Raw genomic sequence first — 23,649 nt, 5'->3', positions numbered from 1 at the left:
TTGTGTGATCTTTTACCAGATCTAATGTGTTATATCTCCTACATTCCTTTCACATTTCCACAATCTTCAAAGTGTTTCTTTTCAAATGGTGTCAAGAATATGAATATCCTTGCTTCAGGGCCTGAGCTACAGGCAGTTAGATTTGGGTATGTTATTTTAGGTAAACATTTGGAGAAAAAAAGGGGTTGGATCCTTAAGAGGTTTTAACAGAATGGCTGTATTGGAATGATGAGACAGCACAAAGGCCTTCTACGGTATAACTACGGCACAAAATGGCTGCCTGGTCGCTGTGCTATAGAGAGGCAGACCCACCGACTCCATGAAACTGAGCAGGGCCTCCTTGTTCCTGAGCCACTCTGGGTAGAGCTCCTCTTCAGAAGGGAACTTGTCACAGCCCAGCTCCACCGTAATCTCCAGACAGTTAGTGTGGAGGTAGTTAAAGTCTGACATGCCTACGGTACCGGAGAAATAGAGAGTTAGGACACACCGTAAATATATACACTAGACACACAAGTACTGAGACTTAACAGACAGAGACAGGAATAAGAGGGGGAGGTTAAGGAGAGGAGGAGAGAAAAGAGGAGGAAGAGAGGAGGAGAGAAAAGAGGAGGAGAGAGGAGAGAGGAAAAAGAGGAGGAAGAGAGGGGGAGAGGAGAAGTTGAAAGAGGAAGAGAGGAGGAGAGAGAAGAGAAAGAGAGGAGGAGGAAGAGGAGGAGGAGAGGGAAGAGGAGGAGGAGAGAGAAGAGGAGGAGGAGAGGAGGAAAGGAATAGAGAAGGAAGAGAGGAGGAAGAGAGAGAAGAGGAGAGGAGGAGGAAGAGAGGAGGAGAGAGGGAGAGGAGGAAAGGAAGAGAGGGAGAGGAAGAGAGGAGGAGAGGAGAAGAGGAGGAGAGGACGAGAGGAGGAGAGAAAAGAGGAGGAAGAGAGGAGGAGAGGAGAAGTTGAAAAGAGGAAGAGAGGAGGAGAGAGAAGTTGAAAAGAGGAAGAGAGGGAGGAGAGAGAGAGAGGAGGAGAGGAAGAGGAGGAGAGAGAGGAGAGGAGGAGAGAGAGGAGAGGAAGGAGAGGAGGAGAGAGAAGAGGAAGTGAGGAGGAGAGGAAGAGAGGAAGAGAGGAAGAGAGAGTAAGAATGACACGAGGAGGAGAGGAGAGACAGAATGACACGAGGACAAGAGGAGAGACAGAATGACACGAGGAGGAGAGGAGAGACAGAATGACACGAGGAGGAGAGACAGAATGACACGAGGACAAGAGGAGAGACAGAATGACACGAGGACAGAGAGAGACAGAATGAGAGGAGGAGAGACAGAATGACACGAGGACAAGAGGAGAGACAGAATGACACGAGGAGGAGAGACAGAATGACACGAGGAGAGAGGAGAAGATATAGAAGGTACCGTACCCCTGGGAAGCTGTACCACAGAGCTCCGTTGATGATGCCTCCACTGGATGAAGGACGCTCCACACCTAGAATATACAATATATAGGTCATGTAACAGGGGTAATATAATCATTCATAATAATAGCCAGGAATATAATCACCTCTCTGTGTTGTTGTCGGCCATGCTGGCGTGAGAGTCTGCGTATGTCCGGGCCAGCTGCTTAAATGCCTGCAGAGAGGAACACAGTCACACTCTACAACATGGCATTTTCTGGCCTGGGAACAGAAGAGGTTTTCACCACTGACATGAACTAGGTGTAGAACAGGGTACCTGTTGGTCAGGTTTAGGACAGGCACCTGCTGGTCAGGTGTAGAACAGAGTACCTGTTGGTCAGGTTTAGGACAGGCACCTGTTGGTCAGGTGTAGAACAGGGTACCTGTTGGTCAGGTTTAGGACAGGTACCTGTTGGTCAGGTTTAGGACAGGTACCTGTTGGTCAGGTTTAGGACAGGTACCTGTTGGTCAGGTGGAGGAAAGGACAGGTTACCCTGCTGGTCAGGTGGAGAACAGGGTACCTGTTGGTCAGGTGGAGGACAGGTACCTGTGGTCAGGTGGAGAACAGGACCTGGTGGTCACCTTTTGGTCAGGTGGAGGACAGGACAGGGTACCTGTTGGTCAGGTGTTGAGGACAGGGTACCTGTTGGTCAGGTGGAGGACAGGACAGGGTACCTGTTGGTCAGGTGGAGGACAGGACAGGGTGCCTGTTCATCAGGTGTATGACAGGACAGGGTACCTGTTCATCAGGTGTATGACAGGACAGGGTACCTGTTGGTCAGGTGTAGGACAGGGTACCTGTTGGTCAGATGTAGGACAGGGTACCTGTTGGTCAGATGTATTACAGGACAGGGTACCTGTTCATCAGGTGTATTACAGGACAGGGTACCTGTTCATCAGGTTTAGGACAGGACAGGGTACCTGTTCATCAGGTTTAGGACAGGACAGGTTACCTGTTGGTCAGGTGTATTACAGGATAGGTTACCTGTTCATCAGGTGTAGGACAGGACAGGGTACCTGTTGGTCAGATGTAGGACAGGACAGGGTACCTGTTGGTCAGGTGTATTACAGGACAGGGTACCTGTTCATCAGGTGTAGGACAGGACATGGTACCTGTTGGTCAGGTGTAGGACAGGACAGGGTACCTGTTCATCAGGTGTAGGACAGGACATGGTACCTGTTGGTCAGGTGTAGGACAGGACAGGGTACCTGTTCATCAGGTGTATTACAGGGCAGGGTACCTGTTCATCAGGTGTAGGGGAGAACATCCTCTCTTCATGGAGGTGTCTAGAGAAGTCAAAGGGATAAGAGATCACCAGCTCTCCACCATGGAGGCTCGCAGACTGGACAAACGGCACAGACCTGATCCACTTCATCACTGCATAAGTTTCTGAAGCTACCTGAGAGAGGAGAGGAGAGAAGAGGAGAGGAGAGGAGAGCAGAGAAGGAGAGAAGAAGGATAATTACACATATCCCTTACAAAACTGGTTTTGTCTAAAACTCTGGACACCCCTAGAACATATCTTACCAAAACAGTAGGAATGTCCTGTACCTTACCAAAACAGTAGGAATGTCCTGAACCTTACCAAAACAGTAGGAATGTCCTGTACCTTACCAAAACAGTAGGAATGTCCTGTACCTTACCAAAACAGTAGGAATGTCCTGTACAGTAGGAATGTCCTGTACCTTACCAAAACAGTAGGAATGTCCTGTACCTTAGTAGGAATGTCCTGTACCTTACCAAAACAGTAGGAATGTCCTGTACCTTACCAAAACAGAAGGAATGTCCTGTACCTTACCAAAACAGTAGGAATGTCCTGTACCTTACCAAAACAGAAGGAATGTCCTGTACCTTACCAAAACAGAAGGAATGTCCTGTACCTTACCAAAACAGTAGGAATGTCCTGTACCTTACCAAAACAGTCGGAATGTCCTGTACCTTACCAAAACAGTAGGAATGTCCTGTACCTTACCAAAACAGAAGGAATGTCCTGTACGTTACCAAAACAGTAGGAATGTCCTGTACCTTACCAAAACAGTAGGAATGTCCTGTACCTTACCAAAACAGTAGGAATGTCCTGTACCTTACCAAAACAGTAGGAATGTCCTGTACCTTACCAAAACAGTAGGAATGTCCTGTACCTTACCAAAACAGTAGGAATGTCCTGTACCTTACCAAAACAGTAGGAATGTCCTGTACCTTACCAAAACAGTAGGAATGTCCTATACAGTAGGAATGTCGTGTACCTTACCAAAACAGTAGCAATGTCATGTACCTTACCAAAACAGTAGCAATGTCATGTACCTTACCAAAACAGTAGGAATGTCCTAAACCTTACCAAAACAGTAGGAATGTCCTATACCTTACCAAAACAGTAGGAATGTCCTAAACCTTACCAAAACCGTAGGAATTTCCTGTACAGTAGGAATGTCCTAAACCTTACCAAAACATTAGGAATGTCCTGTACAGTAGGAATGTCCTATACTTTCCCACATCAACAGAAGAATAAGTTCCCATACAATCGGAGAGGTACCTACACCTGAGGGACTTGCTACAGTGCCTTGCAAAGTATTCGGCCCCCTTGAACTTTGCAACCTTTTGCCACATTTCAGGCTTCAAACATAAAGATATAAAACTGTATTTTTTGTGAAGAATCAACAACAAGTGGGACACAATCATGAAGTGGAACGACATTTATTGGATATTTCAAACTTTTTAACAAATCAAAAACTGAAAAATTGGGCGTGCAAAATTATTCAGCCCCCTTAAGTTAATACTTTGTAGCGCCACCTTTTGCTGCGATTACAGCTGTAAGTCGCTTGGGGTATGTCTCTATCACTTTTGCACATCGAGAGACTGAAATTTTTCCCATTCCTCCTTGCAAAACAGCTCGAGCTCAGTGAGGTTGGATGGAGAGCATTTGTGAACAGCAGTTTTCAGTTCTTTCCACAGATTCTCGATTGGATTCAGGTCTGGACTTTGACTTGGCCATTCTAACACCTGGATATGTTTATTTTTGAACCATTCCATTGTAGATTTTGCTTTATGTTTTGGATCATTGTCTTGTTGGAAGACAAATCTCCGTCCCAGTCTCAGGTCTTTTGCAGACTCCATCAGGTTTTCTTACAGAATGGTCCTGTATTTGGCTCCATCCATCTTCCCATCAATTTTAACCATCTTCCCTGTCCCTGCTGAGGAAAAGCAGGCCCAAACCATGATGCTGCCACCACCATGTTTGACAGTGGGGATTGGTGTGTTCAGGGTGATGAGCTGTGTTGCTTTTACGCCAAACATAACGTTTTGCATTGTTGCCAAAAAGTTCAATTTTGGTTTCATCTGACCAGAGCACCTTCTCCCACATGTTTGGTGTGTCTCCCAGGTGGCTTGTGGCAAACTTTAAACAACACCTTTGATGGATATCTTTAAGAAATGGCTTTCTTCTTGCCACTCTTCCATAAAGGCCAGATTTGTGCAATATACGACTGATTGTTGTCCTATGGACAGAGTCTCCCACCTCAGCTGTAGATCTCTGCAGTTCATCCAGAGTGATCATGGGCCGTTTGGCTGCATCTCTGATCAGTCTTCTCCTTGTATGAGCTGAAAGTTTAGAGGGACGGCCAGGTCTTGGTAGATTTGCAGTGGTCTGATACTCCTTCCATTTCAATATTATCGCTTGCACAGTGCTCCTTGGGATGTTTAAAGCTTGGGAAATCTTTTTGTATCCAAATCCGGCTTTAAACTTCTTCACAACAGTATCTCGGACCTGCCTGGTGTGTTCCTTGTTCTTCATGATGCTCTCTGCGCTTTTAACGGACCTCTGAGACTATCACAGTGCAGGTGCATTTATACGGAGACTTGATTACACACAGGTGGATTGTATTTATCATCATTAGTCATTTAGGTCAACATTGGATCATTCAGAGATCCTCACTGAACTTCTGGAGAGAGTTTGCTGCACTGAAAGTAAAGGGGCTGAATAATTTTGCACGCCCAATTTTTCAGTTTTTGATTTGTTAAAAAAGTTTGAAATATCCAATAAATGTCGTTCCACTTCATGATTGTGTCCCACTTGTTGTTGATTCTTCACAAAAAAATACAGTTTTATATCTTTATGTTTGAAGCCTGAAATGTGGCAAAAGGTCGCAAAGTTCAAGGGGGCCGAATACTTTCGCAAGGCACTGTATAGAGAAGCTAGTTACATCACTCATGTGTACACACCTCTCCGATGGCCTCACTGGCGCCATCCCACTACCGACACCAGTGTAGCGAGATGTTAATATACATACCTTACCAAACCAGTAAGAGTCTGGGATGGGGATGTGGTCTGTGCGGAACCGTTTGATCCTGCGATTCCGGTAGAGGATAGACGTAAGGTCAGGAAAGTTTCGGTTCAAGTCTAGGTTCTGAGCGTTGGTGCGACCCACCGTCCAACCGTTGAGCTCGTGACCCTACACAGACACACACAGAGGGTAAAGGTCGTGACCCTTGACATGGTTGAACACCCCACGACCCTGCAGGAGCGTGACGGGGAGGAGTGAAGAGTGAGGCATCATGGGTAATGGGAAAACATGGGAAGTCATGTCGGTTAGAAGAATGTGATTGGATAGGAGGAATATAAGAGGTCAGGAATGTTTTGTTGACCATGTGACCCAGAAGATTTTCCCAGTCAAGTCACATGATCGTTCCCTATACAGGAAGTAATTTAGGGACAGACTATGTAATCCGTCTGGGGAGAACAAGCTGTCCAGTAAACATTTTATTTAATTAAAACCTTTATTTGACGAGGCAAGTCAGTGAAGAACAAATTCTTATTTAAAATGACGGCCTACACCGTCCGAACCCGGACGACGCTGGGCCAATTGTGCGCCGCCCTATGGGATTCCCCATCACAGCCGGGTAGTGATACAGCCTGGATTCGAACCAGGGTCTGTAGTGACAGGACATGCTGTTTGTGTGAAGAAGATAGCCCAGAAATCCCTCGGTTGTCTGAAAAGATGATTATAAAGACAATAGAGCTTCCCACTGCCAGCTGTTGGGGAAAAACAACGACTAGACGTTCTATCTATTAAAAATACATTTGTTCAATTTGATATTTTAAGCAAAAACGTTTTGAGATTTCTAGCAGTGTTACTTCTTCGACCTTAAACACAGTTACAAAAAAAAATGGCACTGCGTTTCCATGACAACAGTCTAACCGACTGCTCTTGTTGATTGGTTAAGGACACTCTGTCACTCTGTCTCTCTGGTAGTGGGAGGGGCTGAACCAATAGGTGAGCTCAGGTAGATGATAGGCAGTTGGAAAAGGGGCAAGGCTTAGAAAGAGAGTGCACCAACACATGCTGTCACACACTCTATATAACAGGAGAAGATAGGAGGCGTGGCCTCTTTCTATCTCTACGCGGCGGTTGGTTGGTCCGTCGGCTTCGACGTTTTTTAATTTATGATTTACTTCCTGGTTGTGGTGTGGTTGTTGTTCCGGGTCGTTGCTATCCTCTACCTCGGCGGCCGCCAGCTCGTAACCGTCGGGGTTCATGGATGCCAGGATGTGGATGCGCGTGGTGTTTACGAGCGTCTGGATACGCTGGTTGCCAAGGAGATACTCGGAACACAGGTACTGGGCCAGGTAGAGCAGCAACTGACGACCCAGGACCTCGTTGCCATGCATGTTGCCAACCAGCTTGATCTCCGGTTCCACTGAGGAGGGGGAGATGGGGGAGGGAGAGGAGAGAGACGGGGAGGAAGGGAGGGGTGAGAGACACAGGAAAGGAATTGCTCAAGACAAAACCTGTGTCAAAGTTCATTTTAGAAAACCTGTGTTAAGACACAGGAGGTCCTCAACTAGCCCTGTACCAATAGGCTTTAAGACACAGGAGATACTCAAATAGCCCTGTACCAATAGGCTTTAACTTCTTGGATATAGGGGCGCTCTTTTAATTTCTGGATAAAAAAACGTGCCCGTTTTAAGCGCAATATTTTGTCACGAAAAGATGCTCGACTATGCATATAATTGGCGGCTTTGGAAAGAAAACACTAAGGTTTCCAAAACTGCAAAGATATTATCTGTGAGTGCCACAGAACTCATGCTACAGGCGAAACCAAGATGAAACTTCAACCAGGAAATGGGCAGAATTTTGAAGCTCTGTTTTCCATTGTCTCCTTATATGGCTGTGAATGCGCCGGGAATGAGCCTGCCCTTTCTATCGTTTCTCCAAGGTGTCTGCAGCATTGTGACGTATTTTAGGCATATCATTGGAAGATTGGCCATAAGAGACTACATTTACCAGGGTCCGCCCGGTGTCCTTTGTCTAAATTGCTGCGTAATCTACAAACTGCACGCAGTCATCCAGTGATTGAGAGGAGAACGATATATCATGAAGAGATATGTGAAAAACACCTTGAGGATTGATTCTAAACAACGTTTACCATGTTTCAGTCGATATTATGGAGTTAATTTGGAAAAAGTTTGGCGTTTTGAAGACTGAATTTTCGTTTTTTGGTAGCCAAACGTGACGCACCAAACGGAGCAATTTCTCCTAAACAAATAATCTTTCAGGAAAAACGGAGCATTTGCTATCTAACTGAGAGTCTCCTCATTGAAAACATCTGAAGTTCTTCAAAGGTAATGATTTTATTTGAATGATTTTCTGTTTTTTGTGAAAATGTTGCCTGCTAATGCTAACGCTAAATGCTACGCTAGCTGCGCTAGCTGTTACACAAATGCTTGTTTTGCTACGGTTGAGAAGCATATTTTGAAAATCTAAGATGACAGTGTTGTTAACAAAAGGCTAAGCTTGAGAGCTAGCATATTAATTTCATTTCATTTGCGATTTTCATGAATAGTTAACATTGTGTTATGCTAATGAGCTGCGGGGATAATTACACTCCTGGATACAGGTTTTTTCGTAGCTAAACGTGACGCACCAAACGGAGCGATTTCTCCTAAACAAATAATCTTTTTGGAAAAACTGAGCATTTGCTATCTAACTGAGTCTCCTCATTGAAAACATCTGAAGTTCTTCAAAGGTAATGCTTTTATTTGAATGATTTTCTGGTTTTTGTGAATACGTTGCCTGCTAATGCTAACGCTAAATGCTATGCTAGCTGCGCTAGCTGTTACACAAATGCTTGTTTTGCTATGGTTGAGAAGCATATTTTGAAAATCTGAGATGACAGTGTTGTTAACAAAAGGCTAAGCTTGAGCGCTAGCATATTAATTTCATTTCATTTGCGATTTTCATGAATAGTTAACGTTGCGTTATGGTAATGAGCTTGAGACTGTATTCACGATCCCGGATCCGGGATGGCTCGGGAAGAAGTTAAGACACAGGAGATACTCAACTAGCCCTGTACCAACAGGCTTTAAGACACATGAGGTCCTCAACAAGCCTTGTACCAATAGGCTTTAAGATAGGTCCTCAACTAGCCCTGTACCAATAGGCTTTAAGACACAGGAGGTCCTCAACTAGCCCTGTACCAATAGGCTTTAAGGGAGGTCCTCAACTAGCCCTGAACCAATAGGCTTTAAGACACAGAGGTCCTCAACTAGCCCTGAACCAATAGGCTTTAATAAACAGGAGGTCCTCAACTAGCCCTGTACCAACCAATAGGCTTTAATAAACAGGAGGTCCTCAACTAGCCCTGTACCAATGGGACACAGGAGGTCCTCAACTAGCCCTGTACCAATAGGCTTTAATAAACAGGAGGTCCTCAACTAGCCCTGTACCAATAGGCTTTAATAAACAGGAGGTCCTCAACTAGCCCTGTACCAATAGGCTTTAATAAACAGGAGGTCCTCAACTAGCCCTGTACCAATAGGCTTTAATAAACATGAGGTCCTCAACTAGCCCTGTACCAATAGGCTTTAATAAACATGAGGTCCTCAACTAGCCCTGTACCAATAGGCTTTAATAAACAGGAGGTCCTCAACTGGCCCTGTACCAATGGGCTCCCTAGCTCACTTGCCCCATTGCGGTGCAGTTCAAACCCCAGAAATCACTCCACCTTAAATCGTTACACACTCACACAGTTCATGGCCTCCGGGGTTGTCTGTGAACTCTATGGCCAGGAGGTCTTTCCCCTCTGTGCTGCGTCCGATACTGTAGATATATAGATACACAGATCAGTACTGTAGATATATAGATACACAGATCAGTAGTTTATTCATCCCCTTGAGGTTGTATTTCCTGTCAAAGCAAACAGCAGCAGACAACAGCCAGTACCTGTAGGTGCGGGAGATGTGAGAGCACTTGGCAGCAGTCCTCTTCAGAACGCTGTACATCTGGGCGTTGGAGTGGTACGCGAACTGAATGATGGTGGAGGGTTCATCTGGAGACAGGTTGGAGAAAGCCACTTCATGTCTGGCTGAGAGGGAGAGAGCGAAAGGAGGAGGAGGGTTAGCTGAATTGATCGTAATTTAGTTTTCTGAAACACATTTTAAAACTTCTTCGGGATCAGTGTCCCATCCAAGGGACGGTTGAGCTAACGTAGACTAATGCGATTAGCATGAGGTTGTAAATAACTAAGAACATTTCCCAGGACATAGACATCTGATATTGGCAGAAAGATTAACATCTTTGTTTCCAAAACTGCAAAGATATTATCTGTGAGTGCCACAGAACTCATGCTACAGGCGAAACCAAGATGAAACTTCAAACAGGAAATGAGCAGAATTTTTGAGGCTCTGTTTTCCATTGTCTCTTATATGGCTGTGAGTGCGCCAGGAATGAGCCTGCCCTTTCTGTCGTTTCCCCAAGTTGTCTGTAGCATTGTGACGTATTTGTAGGCATATCATTGGAAGATTGGCCATAAGAGACTACATTTACCAGGGGTCCGCCCGGTGTCCTTTGTCTAAATTGGTGCGTAATCTTCAACTGGAGACATTTTCCCATGAGATTCAGAGGAGAACGCACACTTCCACGAACGATATATCATCGAAGAGATATGTGAAAAACACCTTGAGGATTGATTCTAAACAACGTTTACCATGTTTCAGTCGATATTATGGAGTTAATTTGGAAAAAGTTATTATTATATTAATGTTTAATATTACACATTTTGTATTTTGAATTTCGCTCACATCAATTTCCCCGGATGTTCCCGGATGCAATTTCCCAGGGCTAACGTCCCACCTAGCTCAGAGCTTTTAAAAATTCAATTCGTGTTGCAGTACAGTAAAAACTCTTATTGTGTAATTATTGTATATTCAACAAGTTATTTTTAGCATGTACAATTCCTGGGAGGGCTACCTCTTAACGGGGCCAACGGGTCGTGACAGCCTTCCTGTTCGCCGGCGAAGAATCGGTCACAGTCTAGGAAGTAAGGCCACGCCATGTCGATGCCCTCGAACGCGTGGCCACACCCCTTCTTCACCGCCTCACATGCACTGCGGCATGACTTTAGAAGAAGAAGGGGGAAGAAGAAGAAGAAGAAGAAGGGGGAATATGAGGAGAAGAAGAATACTGTATTAATCCATATGAGATGGACACCTATCCTGAATCCAACCCCTCCAGCACACACACCTTGACTGTTGTGGGGCTGGAACTAAATGTGCTAACTGGAACACACCTTGACTGTTGTGGGGCTGGAACTAAATGTGCTAGCTGGGACACACCTTGACTGTTGTGGGGCTGGAACTAAATGTGCTAACTGGAACACACCTTGATGGGGGCGGGGCTAGAACTAAATGTGCTACCTGGGACACGCCTTGACGGGGCTGGAACTAAGTGTGCTAGCTGGGACACACCTTGACCGGTGCGGGGCTGGAACTAAATGTGCTAACTGGGACACACCTTGACAGGTGCGGGGCTGGGTAGGTCTTGGCAGCGAGGGCGAGTACGGAGCACCCCAGCAGACGGATGTCGGGGGAACACTCCCGTTGAGGAGACCGTGGATCACAGAGAGGAGGAGGTACTCAGCTCCAGACTCCACCTCGTGACGAGACTGCTGACCTAGGATGTTAGGGAAGATGGTCCTGGGGAGAGAAGAGATGAGCAATTGATCAATTTGTTGATTGGTCGATCTGAAGATCAGTCTGTTGAACAGTCAGTCAGTAGGTAAATCAATCAATCATTTAGTCAGTCAGTCAGTCAGTCAATCTGTGAATCGGTCTGTCGATCAGTCAGTGCATCAATCAGTCAAGTAGATGAGAACCTATTGGTAATGTTTTTTCTCAAGCAAAGTTATTCTCTTCCATTTCCATGTGGGAAATATCTTCACCCCTATGAGGGAACCCCCTATGGGCCCTGGTCAAAAGTACTGCACTATATAGGGAATACTGTCTATAGTAAGGGAGGGTAACCTGAAGACTCACCTGGAGTAGTCCAGGTCATTGCAGTAACCCAGGTTAATCTCTGAACACACTGCGGCTGTGGAGTGAGGAGGGAGGAGGGTTAGGGGTAAGAGGAGTAACCCAGGTTAATCTCTGAACACACTGCGGCTGTGGAGTGAGGAGGGAGGAGGGTTAGGGGTAAGAGGAGTAACCCAGGTTAATCTCTGAACACACTGCGGCTGTGGAGTGAGGAGGGAGGAGGGTTAGGGGTAAAAGGAGTAACCCAGGTTAATCTCTGAACACACTGCTGCTGTGAAGAGAGGAGGGAGGAGGGTTAGAGGAGGACACAGGATTTAGGAACGTTCAGGTTAATCTCTGAACACACTGCTGCTGTGACATGAAAAGGGAGGAGGGTTAGGGGTAGAGGCAGTTCTATCTGCATTGTTGGACAACGTTTGACACACTGAACCTGGTCACACTTTAGGAGGGAGTTGAGGTTAGGGTGATAAGAGGAGTCAAGACCTAGGTTAATCTCTGAACACACTGCTGCTGTGAAGAGAGTTGTGGGAAAGTGCGTTTTTGGTTTCTCATTCGGGGAAGAGGAGACACCCAGGTTAATTTAAAATGGAACATTTTGCACTGTTCTTGGGCATGTTTAGGTTGCAGGAAGGTTCTGAGGAGGTTGCAGGGGTTCTGAAGTTGCAGGAGGTTCTGAGACCTGAGAACGTTGCAGGTTCTGAAGTCTTCTGAGAAGCAGGAGTAGGTTCTGACTTGCAGGGAGGTTCTGCTGTGGGAGGTTCTGAGGAGGTTGCAGGGAGGTTCTGAGAAGGTTGCAGGGAGGTTCTGAGAACGTTGCAGGGAGGTTCATTTTAAAAGGTGATTGGAGTGAACCCAGGTTAATCTCTGAAAAACCCTTAGAAAAAGGAGGGAGGAGGGTTAGTTAGCACTCTGAACAACTGCTGTCTGATTAAAGAAGCAATGAAACTGGAAACTCATTGAGTATCTGGAGGGCATTTAGTTCTAGCAGCATTAGGGAGTACAGGCTCAAAATGGCCAGGTTAATCTCTGAACACACTGCGGCTGTGGAGAAAGGAGGGAGGATGGGTTAGGGGAAACTCAAGAGTTACCCAGGTTAATCTCTGAACACACAAACTGGCTGTGGACAGAATAGAGAGCAGGGGAGGAGGGTTGAGCAAGAGGACAAGTAAGAGACTGTCTAGTTTGAGAAACAGGTTAATCCTGAACACACTGCTTAAATGTGGCAAAACACCCGTTTCAACGTCAACAGTGAAGAAGGACTCTGGGATGCTGGTTCTAGGCAGAGTTCCTCTGTCCAGTCTCAACGTCAACAGTGAAGAGGAGACTCCAGGTTAATCTCTGGCAACACACTGCCAGTCTGTGGAGTGAGGAGGAGACTCCGGGTTAGGGGTAGGCAGAGGAGTTCCTCTGGTTCAATCTCAGTGAACACACTGCGGCTGCTGGCCTGAGGAGGGAGTTCCTCTGGGTTAATGTCAACAGTGAAGAGGAGACTAATGCTGGCCTTAGGCAGAGTCTCTGAACACACTGCGGCTGTGAAGAGTGAGGAGGGGCCTTCTAGGAGGGTTAGGGTCCAGTCTCAAGAGGAGTAACCCAGGATGCTCTCTGGCAACACTCTGTCGGTCTGTGGTCAACAGTGAGGAGGAGGACTCCGGGATGGGCCTTCTAGGCAGAGTTCCTCTGTTAATCTCTCAACAACAGTGAAGAGGAGACTCCGGGATGCTGGCCTTCTAGGCAGAGTTCCTCTGTCCAGTCTCAACGTCAACAGTGAAGAGGAGGACACAACATTTAGGCCGTTCTAGAAAGAAATTCCTCTGTCCAGTCTCAAACATGCCTCTCTGACATGTGAACTGGGAGACTCATGTCTGGCCTTCTGGCATTTCTATCTGCATTGTTGGACAACGTTTGACAACTGAACCTGGTCACACTTTATTGTCTACTTTGTTGATGTTACTGTGATATAGTCTTACTCAAGACCTGAAGGGACTTTACCCATGCTGGCCTTCTAGGCAGAGTTTGGTATCCTTGGAGTGAAGAGGAGACTCCGGTTGTTCTAGGAAAGTGCGTGTCCAGTTCAACTTCAACAGTGGTTTCTCATTCGGATTCTGGCCTTCTAGGCAGAGTTCGTCCAGTCTCAACGTCAACAGTGAAGAGGAGACTCAACAGGATGCTGGCCTTCAGGCAGAGTTTAAAATCAACAGTGAAGAGGAGACTTTGCAGGATGCTGGCCTTCTGTTCCTCTGTCCAGTCTCAACGTCAACAGTGAAGAGGAGACTCCGGGATGCTGGCCTTCTTTTCCTCTGTCCAGTCTCAACGTCAACAGTGAAGGTTCTCCGGGATGCTGGCCTTCTAGGCAGTGTTCCTCTGAACGTCTCAGGGAGGGAGACTCTGGAATGCTGGCCTTCTAGGCAGTGTTCCTCTGTCCAGTCTCAACTTCAACAGTGAAGAGGAGACTCCGGGATGCTGGCCTTCTAGACAGAGTTCCTCTGTCCAGTCTCAACGTCAACAGTGAAGAGGAGACTCCGGAATGCTGGCCTTCTAGGCAGAGTTCCTCTGTCCAGTCTCAACGTCAACAGTGAAGAGGAGACTCAACAGGATGCTGGCCTTCTAGGCAGAGTTCCTCTGTCCAGTCTCAACGTCAACAGTGAAGAGGAGACTCCGGGATGCTGGCCTTCTAGGCAGAGTTCCTCTGTCCAGTCTCAACGTCAACAGTGAAGAGGCGACTCTGGGATGCTGGCCTTCTAGGCAGAGTTCCTCTGTCCAGTGTCTGTGTTCTTTTGCCCATCGTAATCTTCTCTTTTTATTGGCCAGTCTGAGATATGGCTTTTTATTTGCAACTCTGCCTAGAATGTATGTTTTTTAAATAATGTTCTCTGAGCGTTAAAACGTTTTTAAAAAATTAACAATACATATCTTTGTTATGTCTTGAAGTGATATCTATATAACTGTAATTTACATCATCCCAGACAGACAGGTGACAGTACAGAACATCCCCCTACAGGGTCCTAACTAATGTTCCTGCCCTCTCTGAGACCACAGAGGTGTTCCAAACCGCATCCTAGTCCCTATGGCCCCTGGGTAGAAGTAGTGCACTATATAGTGAACAGTCTGCCATTTGGGATGCACACAGACATCTATATGCAGGCATCTATGTACAGGCTTGTTCCATCCTGCTACATTTGCATGTAAAGGAATTTGAATCTGTGAAATGGTACTGACAAAAAAACAAAAAAAATACAACAAACAGAGTACACAGACAAGAAACAGAATATACAGACAGCCAACTAAAATAATATACAGACAACAAGCAGAGTACACAGACAAGAAACAGAAACAGAATATAATATACAGACAGCCAACTAAAATAATATACAGACAACAAGCAGAGTACACAGACAGAATATACAGAAACAGAATAATACAGACAGCCAACTAAAATAATATAACAGACAACAAGCAGAGTACACAGACAAGAAACAGAATATACAGACAGCCAACTAAAATAATATAAAGACAACAAGCAGAATACACAGACAAGAATCTACAGAATAATCTACAGACAGCTAAGACAAAAGAATCTACAGACAAACAGAATCTACAGACAAGCTACAGACAATAAAGTCTACAGACAGAATCTACAGACAAACAGAATCTACAGACAATAAACCTAATCTACAGACACAAACAGAATCTACAGACAAACAGAATCTACAGACAAACAGAATCTACAGACAACAAATCTACAGACAAACAGAATCTACAGACAAACAGAATCTACAGACAAACAGAATCTACAGACAACAGAATCTACAGACAAACAAATCTACAGACAATAAACAGAATCTACAGACAAACAGAATCTACAGACAGAATCTACAGACAATAAACAGAATCTACAGACAAACAGAATCTACAGACAACAGAATCTACAGACAAACAGAATCTACAGACAGACAGAATCTACAGACAATAAACCTAATCTACAGACAAAACAGAATCTACAGACAGAAGAATCTACAGACAAAGAATCACAGAATCTACAGACAATAAACAGAATCTACAGAATCTACAGACAAAAACAGAATCTACAGACAAACAGAATCTACAGACAAACAGAATCTACAGACAAACAGAATCTACAGAATCTACAGACAAGACAAACAGAATCTACAGACAAAAACAGAATCTACAGACAAACAGAATCTACAGACAAAAACAGAATCTACAGACAAACAGAATCTACAGACAAAAACAGAATCTACAGACAAACAGAATCTACAGACAATAAGACAGAATCTACAGACAAACAGAAAACAGAATCTACAGACAAACAGAATCTACAGACAAACAGAATCTACAGACAAACAGAATCTACAGACAAACAGAATCTACAGACAAACAGAATCTACAGACAAACAGAATCTACAGACAAACAGAATCTACAGACAAACAGAATCTAGACAAACAGAATCAAACAAACAGAATCTACAGACAAACAGAATCTACAGACAAACAGAATCTACAGACAAACAGAATCTACAGACAAACAGAATCTACAGACAAACAGAATCTACAGACAAACAGAATACAGACAAACAAATTACAGAATAATACAGACAAACAGAATCTACAGACAAACAGAATATACAGACAGACAATTATCAGAATATACAGACAGACAATTATCAGAATATACAGACATATACAGTTGAAGTCGGGAAGTTTACATACACCTTAGCAAAATACCTTTAAACTCAGATTTCACAATTCCTGACATTTATTCAGAGTCACAATTCCCCTTCTTAGGTCAGTTAGGATCACCACATTATTTTAAGAATGTAGAATGTCAGAATAATAGAAGACAGAATGATTTATTTCAGCTTTATTTCTTTCAATACATTCCCAGTGGGTCAGACGTTTACATACACTCAATTAGTATTTGGTAGCATTGCCTTTAAATTGTTTAACTTGGGTCAAACGTTTCGGGTAGCCTTCCACAAGCTTCCCACAATAGTTGGGTGAATTTGGGCCCATTCCTCCTGACAGAGCTGGTGTAACTGAATCAGGTTTGTAGGACTCCTTGCTCGCACACGCTTTTTCAGTTCTGCCAACACACTTTCTATAGGATTAAGGTCAGGGTGTTGTGATAGCCACTTCAATACCTTAACTTTGTTGTCTTTATGCCATTTTGCCACAACTTTGGAAGTATGCTTGGGGTCATTGTCCATTTGGAAGATCCATTTGCGACCAAGCTTCAACTTCCTGACTGATGTCTCGAGATGTTAGATCAATATATCCACATAATTTTACTTCTCATGATGCCATCTGTTTGGTGAAGTGCACCAGTCCCTCCTGACGCATAGCACCCCCACAACATGATGCTGTCAACTCCATGCTTCACGGTTGGGATGGTGTTCTTCAGCTTGCAAGCCTGCCCATTTTTCCTCCAAACATAACGATGGTCATTATGGCCAAACAGTTCTATTTCTGTTTCATCAGACCAGAGGACATTTCTCCAACAAGTATGATCTTTGTCCCCATGTGCAGTTGCAAACCGTAGTCTGGATTTTTTTATGGCGGTTTTGGAGCAGTGGCTTCTTCCTTGCTGAGTGGCCTTTCAGGTTATGTCGATATCGAACACATTTTACTGTGGATATAGATACTTTTGTAACTATTTCCTCCAGCATCTTCACAAGGTCCTTTAATGTTGTTCTGGGATTGATTTGCACTTTTCGCACCAAAGTACGTTCATCTCTAGTAGACAGAACGCATCTCTTTCCTGAGCGGTATGACGGCTGCGTGGTCCCATGGTGTTCATTCTTGCGTACTATTGTTTGTACAAATGAATGTGGTACCTTCAGGCATTTGGAAATTGCTCCCAAGGATGAACCAGACTTGCGGAGGTCTGCAATTGTATTTCTGAGGTCTTGGCTGATTTATTTTGATTTTCCCATGATTTCAAGCAAAGAGGCACTGAGTTTGAAGGTAGGCCTAGGGATACATCCACGGGTACACCTCCAATTGACTCAAAGTATGGCAATTAGCCTATCAGAAGCTTCTAAAGCCATGACATCATTTTCTGAAATTTTCTGTTTACAGGCTCAGTCAACTAGGTGTATGTAAATGTCTGACCCATTGAAATTGTGATACATTGAATTATAAGTGAAATAGACTGTCTGTAAACAATTGTTGGAAAAATGACTTGTGTCATGCACAAAGTAGGTATCCTAACCGACTTGCCAAGACTATAGTTTGTTAACAAGAGTGGTTGAAAAACGAGTTTTAATGACTCAAACCTCAGTGTATGTAATCTTCCGACTCCAACTGTATATATGATGGGATCCCCTTTGCCTTTTGTCTTTGTCGTACATTGTTTTCCTGAGAGGAATATCTCCTACTATTTCATGAGTACTGTACTTTATATTTTGCACATTGGGTTGGCCCTGTGGCTTTTTAAAAATAAAGATATATTTTAAGCACAACAGTGCATGTGAACTACCGAATTCAACTGTAGCTGTATTGACACAAATCCACATGTGGTATGTACACTATAAACACTGAGATACAGTGTGGTATGTACACTATAAACACTAAGATACAGTGTGGTATGTACACTATAAACACTAAGATACAGTGTGGTATGTACACTATAAACACTGAGATACAGTGTGGTATGTACACTACACTAAGATACATGTGGTATGTACACTATAAACACTTATAGATACAGTGTTTTTCTTCAGGTATGTACACTATAAACACTAAGATACAGTGTGGTATGTACACTATAACCTACTGCAGTGGTTCTCTAACACTGAGATACAGTGTGGTATGTACACTATAAACACTGAGATATACAGTGTGTATGTACACTATAAACACTAAGATACAGTGTGGTATGTACACTATAAACACTAAGATACAGTGTGGTATGTACACTATAAACACTAAGATACAGTGTGGTATGTACACTATAAACACTAAGATACAGTGTGGTATGTACACTATAAACACTGAGATACAGTGTAACCACTGGGTATGTACACTATAAACACTAAGTATACAGTGTGGTATGTACACTATAAACACTGTAGATACAGTGTGGTATGTACACTATAAACACTGAGATACAGTGCACTGCTATACGGTTGTACACTGGACTATCATACATAAGATATATTTTACAATCCCAGACTATTTACATTTAATTTATTTTCTTATAAGAATAAAATCAGTGAAACAACTTACGTTTTCTTCAGCTGGACCCCCAGTTGTTGCATCTTCCTGCAAAACACAAAAACATCACACTGGAGACTATAGTAACCTACGTGTGGTAGAAACCCCCAGACTCTATGTAACCTACTGCAGTGGTTCTCTAACCTCTCCTGGAGAACCCCAGACTCTATGTAACCTACTGCAGTGGTTCTCTAACCTCTCCTGGAGAACCCCCAGACTCTATGTAACCTACTGCAGTGGTTCTCTAACCTCTACTGCAGTGGAGAGAACCCCAGACTCTATGTAACCTACTGCAGTGGTTCTCTAACCTCTCCTGGAGAACCCCAGACTCTATGTAACCTACTGCAGTGGTTATATAACCTCTCCTGGAGAACCCCAGACTCTATGTAACCTACTGCAGTGGTTATATAACCTCTCCTGGAGAACCCCCAGACTTTATGTAACCTACTGCAGTGGTTCTCTAAACCTCTCCTGGAGAAACCCCAGACTCTATGTAACCTACTGCAGTGGTTCTCTAACCTCTCCTGGAGAACCCCAGACTCTATGTAACCTACTGCAGTGGTTCTCTAACCTCTCCTGGAGAACCCCCAGACTTTATGTAACCTACTGCAGTGGTTCTATAACCTCTCCTGGAGAACCCCAGACCCTACTGCAGTGGTTATATAACCTCTCCTGGAGAACCCCAGACTCTATGTAACCTACTGCAGTGGTTATATAACCTCTCCTGGAGAACCCCCAGACTCTATGTAACCTACTGCAGTGGTTCTCTAACCTCTCCTGGAGAACCCCCAGACTCTATGTAACCTACTGCAGTGGTTCTCTAACCTCTCCTGGAGAACCCCCAGACTTTATGTAACCTACTGCAGTGGTTATATAACCTCTCCTGGAGAACCCCAGACTTTATGTAACCTACTGCAGTGGTTCTCTAACCTCTCCTGGAGAACCCCAGAAATCTATGTAACCTACTGCAGTGGTTCTCTAACCTCTCCTGGAGAACCCCAGACTTTATGTAACCTACTGCAGTGGTTCTATAACCTCTCCTGGAGAACCCCCTCTATGTAACCTAGACTTTATGTAACCTACTGCAGTGGTTCTCTAACCTCTCCTGGAGAACCCCCTCTAGACTCTATGGTTCTAGGAGAACCTACTGCAGTGGTTCTCTAACCTCTCCTGGAGAACCCCCAGACTTTATGTAACCTACTGCAGTGGTTCTCTAACCTCTCCTGGAGAACCCCAGACTCTATGTAACCTACTGCAGTGGTTCTCTAACCTCTCCTGGAGAACCCCAGAGTCTATGTAGCCTACTGCAGTGCTTCTCCAACATCTCCTTGAGAACCCGTAGACCTACCATGTACAGTGGGCTCCAAAATTACTAGAAACTACAAAACTACTAGCTCCTGACTGGCAATGGACAAACAATACTTAAAAAAATATAAACAATATCATTATAGAGAGAAACTCAAAATACCAACATGTGAGAAATACTGGACTTTATTAATGTTTCAATGGAACCAACCGAAATCATAATTATTTAATACAAAATAAATTTTACCAAAATCAAGGTTTCATCATTCTTGGCACTCATTTACTACTTAGTGCAACAACCTCTGGCAAGGATAACAGCATGGTCTTTTCCTGTAATGTTTGACAAGGTTAAGGAACATATTTGGAGGGATTTTGGACCACTCTATGCAGATCCTTTCAAGATCCTTCACATTCTTGGGTTTGCGCTTATCAACTGCCCTCTTCAACTCATCCCACAGGTTTTCAATTGGATTGAGGTCTGGTGACTGAGATGGCCATGGCAGAACATTGATTTTGTTGTCACATAACCATTTCTGTGTGGATCTTGAGGTATGTTTTGGGTCATTGTCTTGTTGGAAAGTCCACATACGGCCAAGTCCCAGCCTTCAGGCAGAGGCAACCAGATTGTCAGCCAAAATTGCCTGATACTTGGTGGAATCAATTATGCTATCAATCTTAGCCAGTGCCCCCACCATGGACCTCTGGAATTAAAACAGCCCCAAAACATCACTGACCCACCACCATATTTCACCGTGGGTATGAGGTGCCTCTCCTTGTATGCATCTCTGTTTCTACGCCAAACATGCCGATGCTGTATCTGACTAAAACGTTCAATTTGGTCTCATCTGACCAGAGCACCTTCTTCCAGTTATAATGTAAATGACGTTTGGTAAACTCCAAGCGTTTGCGTCTGTGTCTTGGGGTCAGAAAGGGCTTTCTTCTGGCAACCCTTCCAAAGAGCCTGTGGTTGTGGAGATTGTAGTATCTGTCCATGGGACCACTTTAAGCTGTACACTACACAAAGCTGGGCTTTATGGAAGAGTGGACAGAAAAAGCCATTGCTTAAAGAAAAAATAAGCAAACACGTTTGGTGTTCACCAACAGGCATGTGGGAGATTCCCCAAACATATGGAAGAAGGTACTCTGGTCAGATGAGACTAAAAGTGAGCTTTTGGCCATCTAAGAAAACACTATGTCTGGCGCAAACCCAACACCTCATCACCCCGAGAATAACATCCCCACAGTGATGCATGGTGGTGGCAGCAGCATCATGCTGTGGGGATGTTTTTTATCTGCAGGGACTGGGAAACTGGTCAGAATTTAATGAATGATGGATGGCGCTAAATCCAAGGAAATTCTTGATGGAAACCTGTTTCAGTCTTCCAGAGATTTGAGACTGGGAAGGAGGTTCACCTTCCAGCAGGACAATGACCCTAAGCATACCACTAAATCAACTCTCTAGTGGTTTAAGGGGAAACATTTAAATGTCTTGGAATGGCCTAGTCAAAGCCCAGACCTCAATCCAATTGAGAATCTGTGATATGTGTTAAAGATTGCTGTGCACCAGCGAAACCCATCCAACTTGAAGGAGCTGGAGCAGTTTTGCCTTGAAGAACAGGCAAAGATCCCAGTGGCTAGATGTGCCAAGCTTATAGAGACAGACCCCAAGAGACTTGCAGCTGTAATTGCTGCAAAACGTGGCTCTACACAGTACTGACTTTTGGAGGGTGAATAGTTATGCACGCTAAATTTCTGTTTTTTTTGTCTCCCAATAAGAAAAAATATGTTGCATCTTCAAAGCGGTAGGTATGTTGTGTAAATCAAATTATATATTACCCCTCCCTAAAAACGATTTTAATTCCAGGTTGTAAAGGCAACAAAATAGGAAAAATGCCAAGGGTGTGAATACTTTCGCAAGCCACTGTAGAACGTCAGACACCAGCACAGATGAAGAATCAACATCTGTGATGACATTTACTTTTTTTCTAAAATTACATTTTTTGGTTTGGACTAAAATTATATTGCACTTATAAACGGATACTGTGGTTTGGACTTAACATTTTTAGTAACCTGACTTGAAATACTAGTAACCTGACCTTGAAATACTTGACTTGAAATACTAGTTACCTGACTTGAAATACTAGTAACCTGACTTGAAATACTAGTTACCTGACTTGAAATACTAGTTACCTGACTTGAAATACTAGTTACCTGACTTGAAATACTAGTAACCTGACTTGAAATACTAGTTACCTGACTTGAAATACTAGTTACCTGACTTGAAATACTAGTAACCTGACTTGAAATACTAGTAACCTGACTTGAAATACTAGTAACCTGACTTGAAATACTAGTAACCTGACTTGAAATACGAGTAACCTGACTTGAAATACTCATACTGAGTTTGAGTAAACGTTATATTTTTTAAAACCTGGGAAATACTAGTAACCTGACTTGAAATACTGAGTTTGAGTAGTAAATACTAGTAACCTGACTGCAAGTAAACGTTATATTTTTAAAGGGACAGTGAACCTTAACGTTTCTATACAGAAACCTAAAGCCTAAAACCCCAAGCAGCCATGCAGATGTAGAAGGATGGACCGCTAGGCTGTAGCAAACAAAGACTATACGCTTTTATAAAATCACATGGGAAAAAAAAAAAGACAATTGTCTCAGAAACGACCTCACAACTTACTTCAATAGCTCCGTGATGCGTAACCAGCCATGAGGATGATGAATGAATACAAGTGGTACTTTACCCGAATTGTGGTCTCCAGGCTGGCAGAACCGTTGAGGGGCACACCAGCATATCGACAGGACACTGAAGAGGGTAAAAACGGTTAAGGACGTCTTATATTCCGTTGTGTCCATAGTGATGTGGCAGGCTTGGTACGGAGTGGAGCAGGTCTGCTATACACTCTGTAATTACACTACACTACCTCCCACAGATTCAATTCCTCGGTCTCTCTCTCTCTCTCACCCCTCTCTCTCCCTCTCCCCTGTCTCTCTCTCCTACCTCCCACAGATTAAAAAGTTCTCTCTAGTCTACCTTCCACAGATGAAAATGTTTTTTTCTCTCTCTGTCTCCCTCTCTCCTACCTCACAGTTGAAAACGTATTCTTCTTTCTCTCTCTCCCCCCTCTCTCTCTCCCTCTCCCCTGTCCCCCTCTCTCCTACCTCACAGTTGAAAACGTATTCTTCTTTCTCTCTCTCCCCCTTTCTCTCTCTCCCTCTCCCCTCTCTCTCTCTCTAACTCCCACAGTTGAAAAACGTTTTCTCCTCTCCCTGTCTCTCTCCCTGAACCCCACAGCCAGGAAAATCAGGAGAATACTCTTCCAGTAGATCATATTACAGAAGACATCCAGAGTGTGTGT

General features: G+C 44.0%; 1 pseudogene; it reads right to left on the bottom strand.

The window, feature by feature from the left end:
• Positions 1-501: 501 nt before the first annotated feature.
• On the bottom strand, positions 502-23,407 carry LOC121844762 (annotated as a pseudogene).
• Between the last annotated feature and the right edge of the window lie 242 nt (positions 23,408-23,649).

Source organism: Oncorhynchus tshawytscha, unplaced genomic scaffold (genome assembly GCF_018296145.1).
Source record: "Oncorhynchus tshawytscha isolate Ot180627B unplaced genomic scaffold, Otsh_v2.0 Un_contig_4855_pilon_pilon, whole genome shotgun sequence".
NCBI classification, from domain to species: domain Eukaryota; kingdom Metazoa; phylum Chordata; class Actinopteri; order Salmoniformes; family Salmonidae; genus Oncorhynchus; species Oncorhynchus tshawytscha.
Note: the sequence above shows the minus strand (reverse complement) of the source record. Positions and strands in the feature narration are given on the sequence as shown.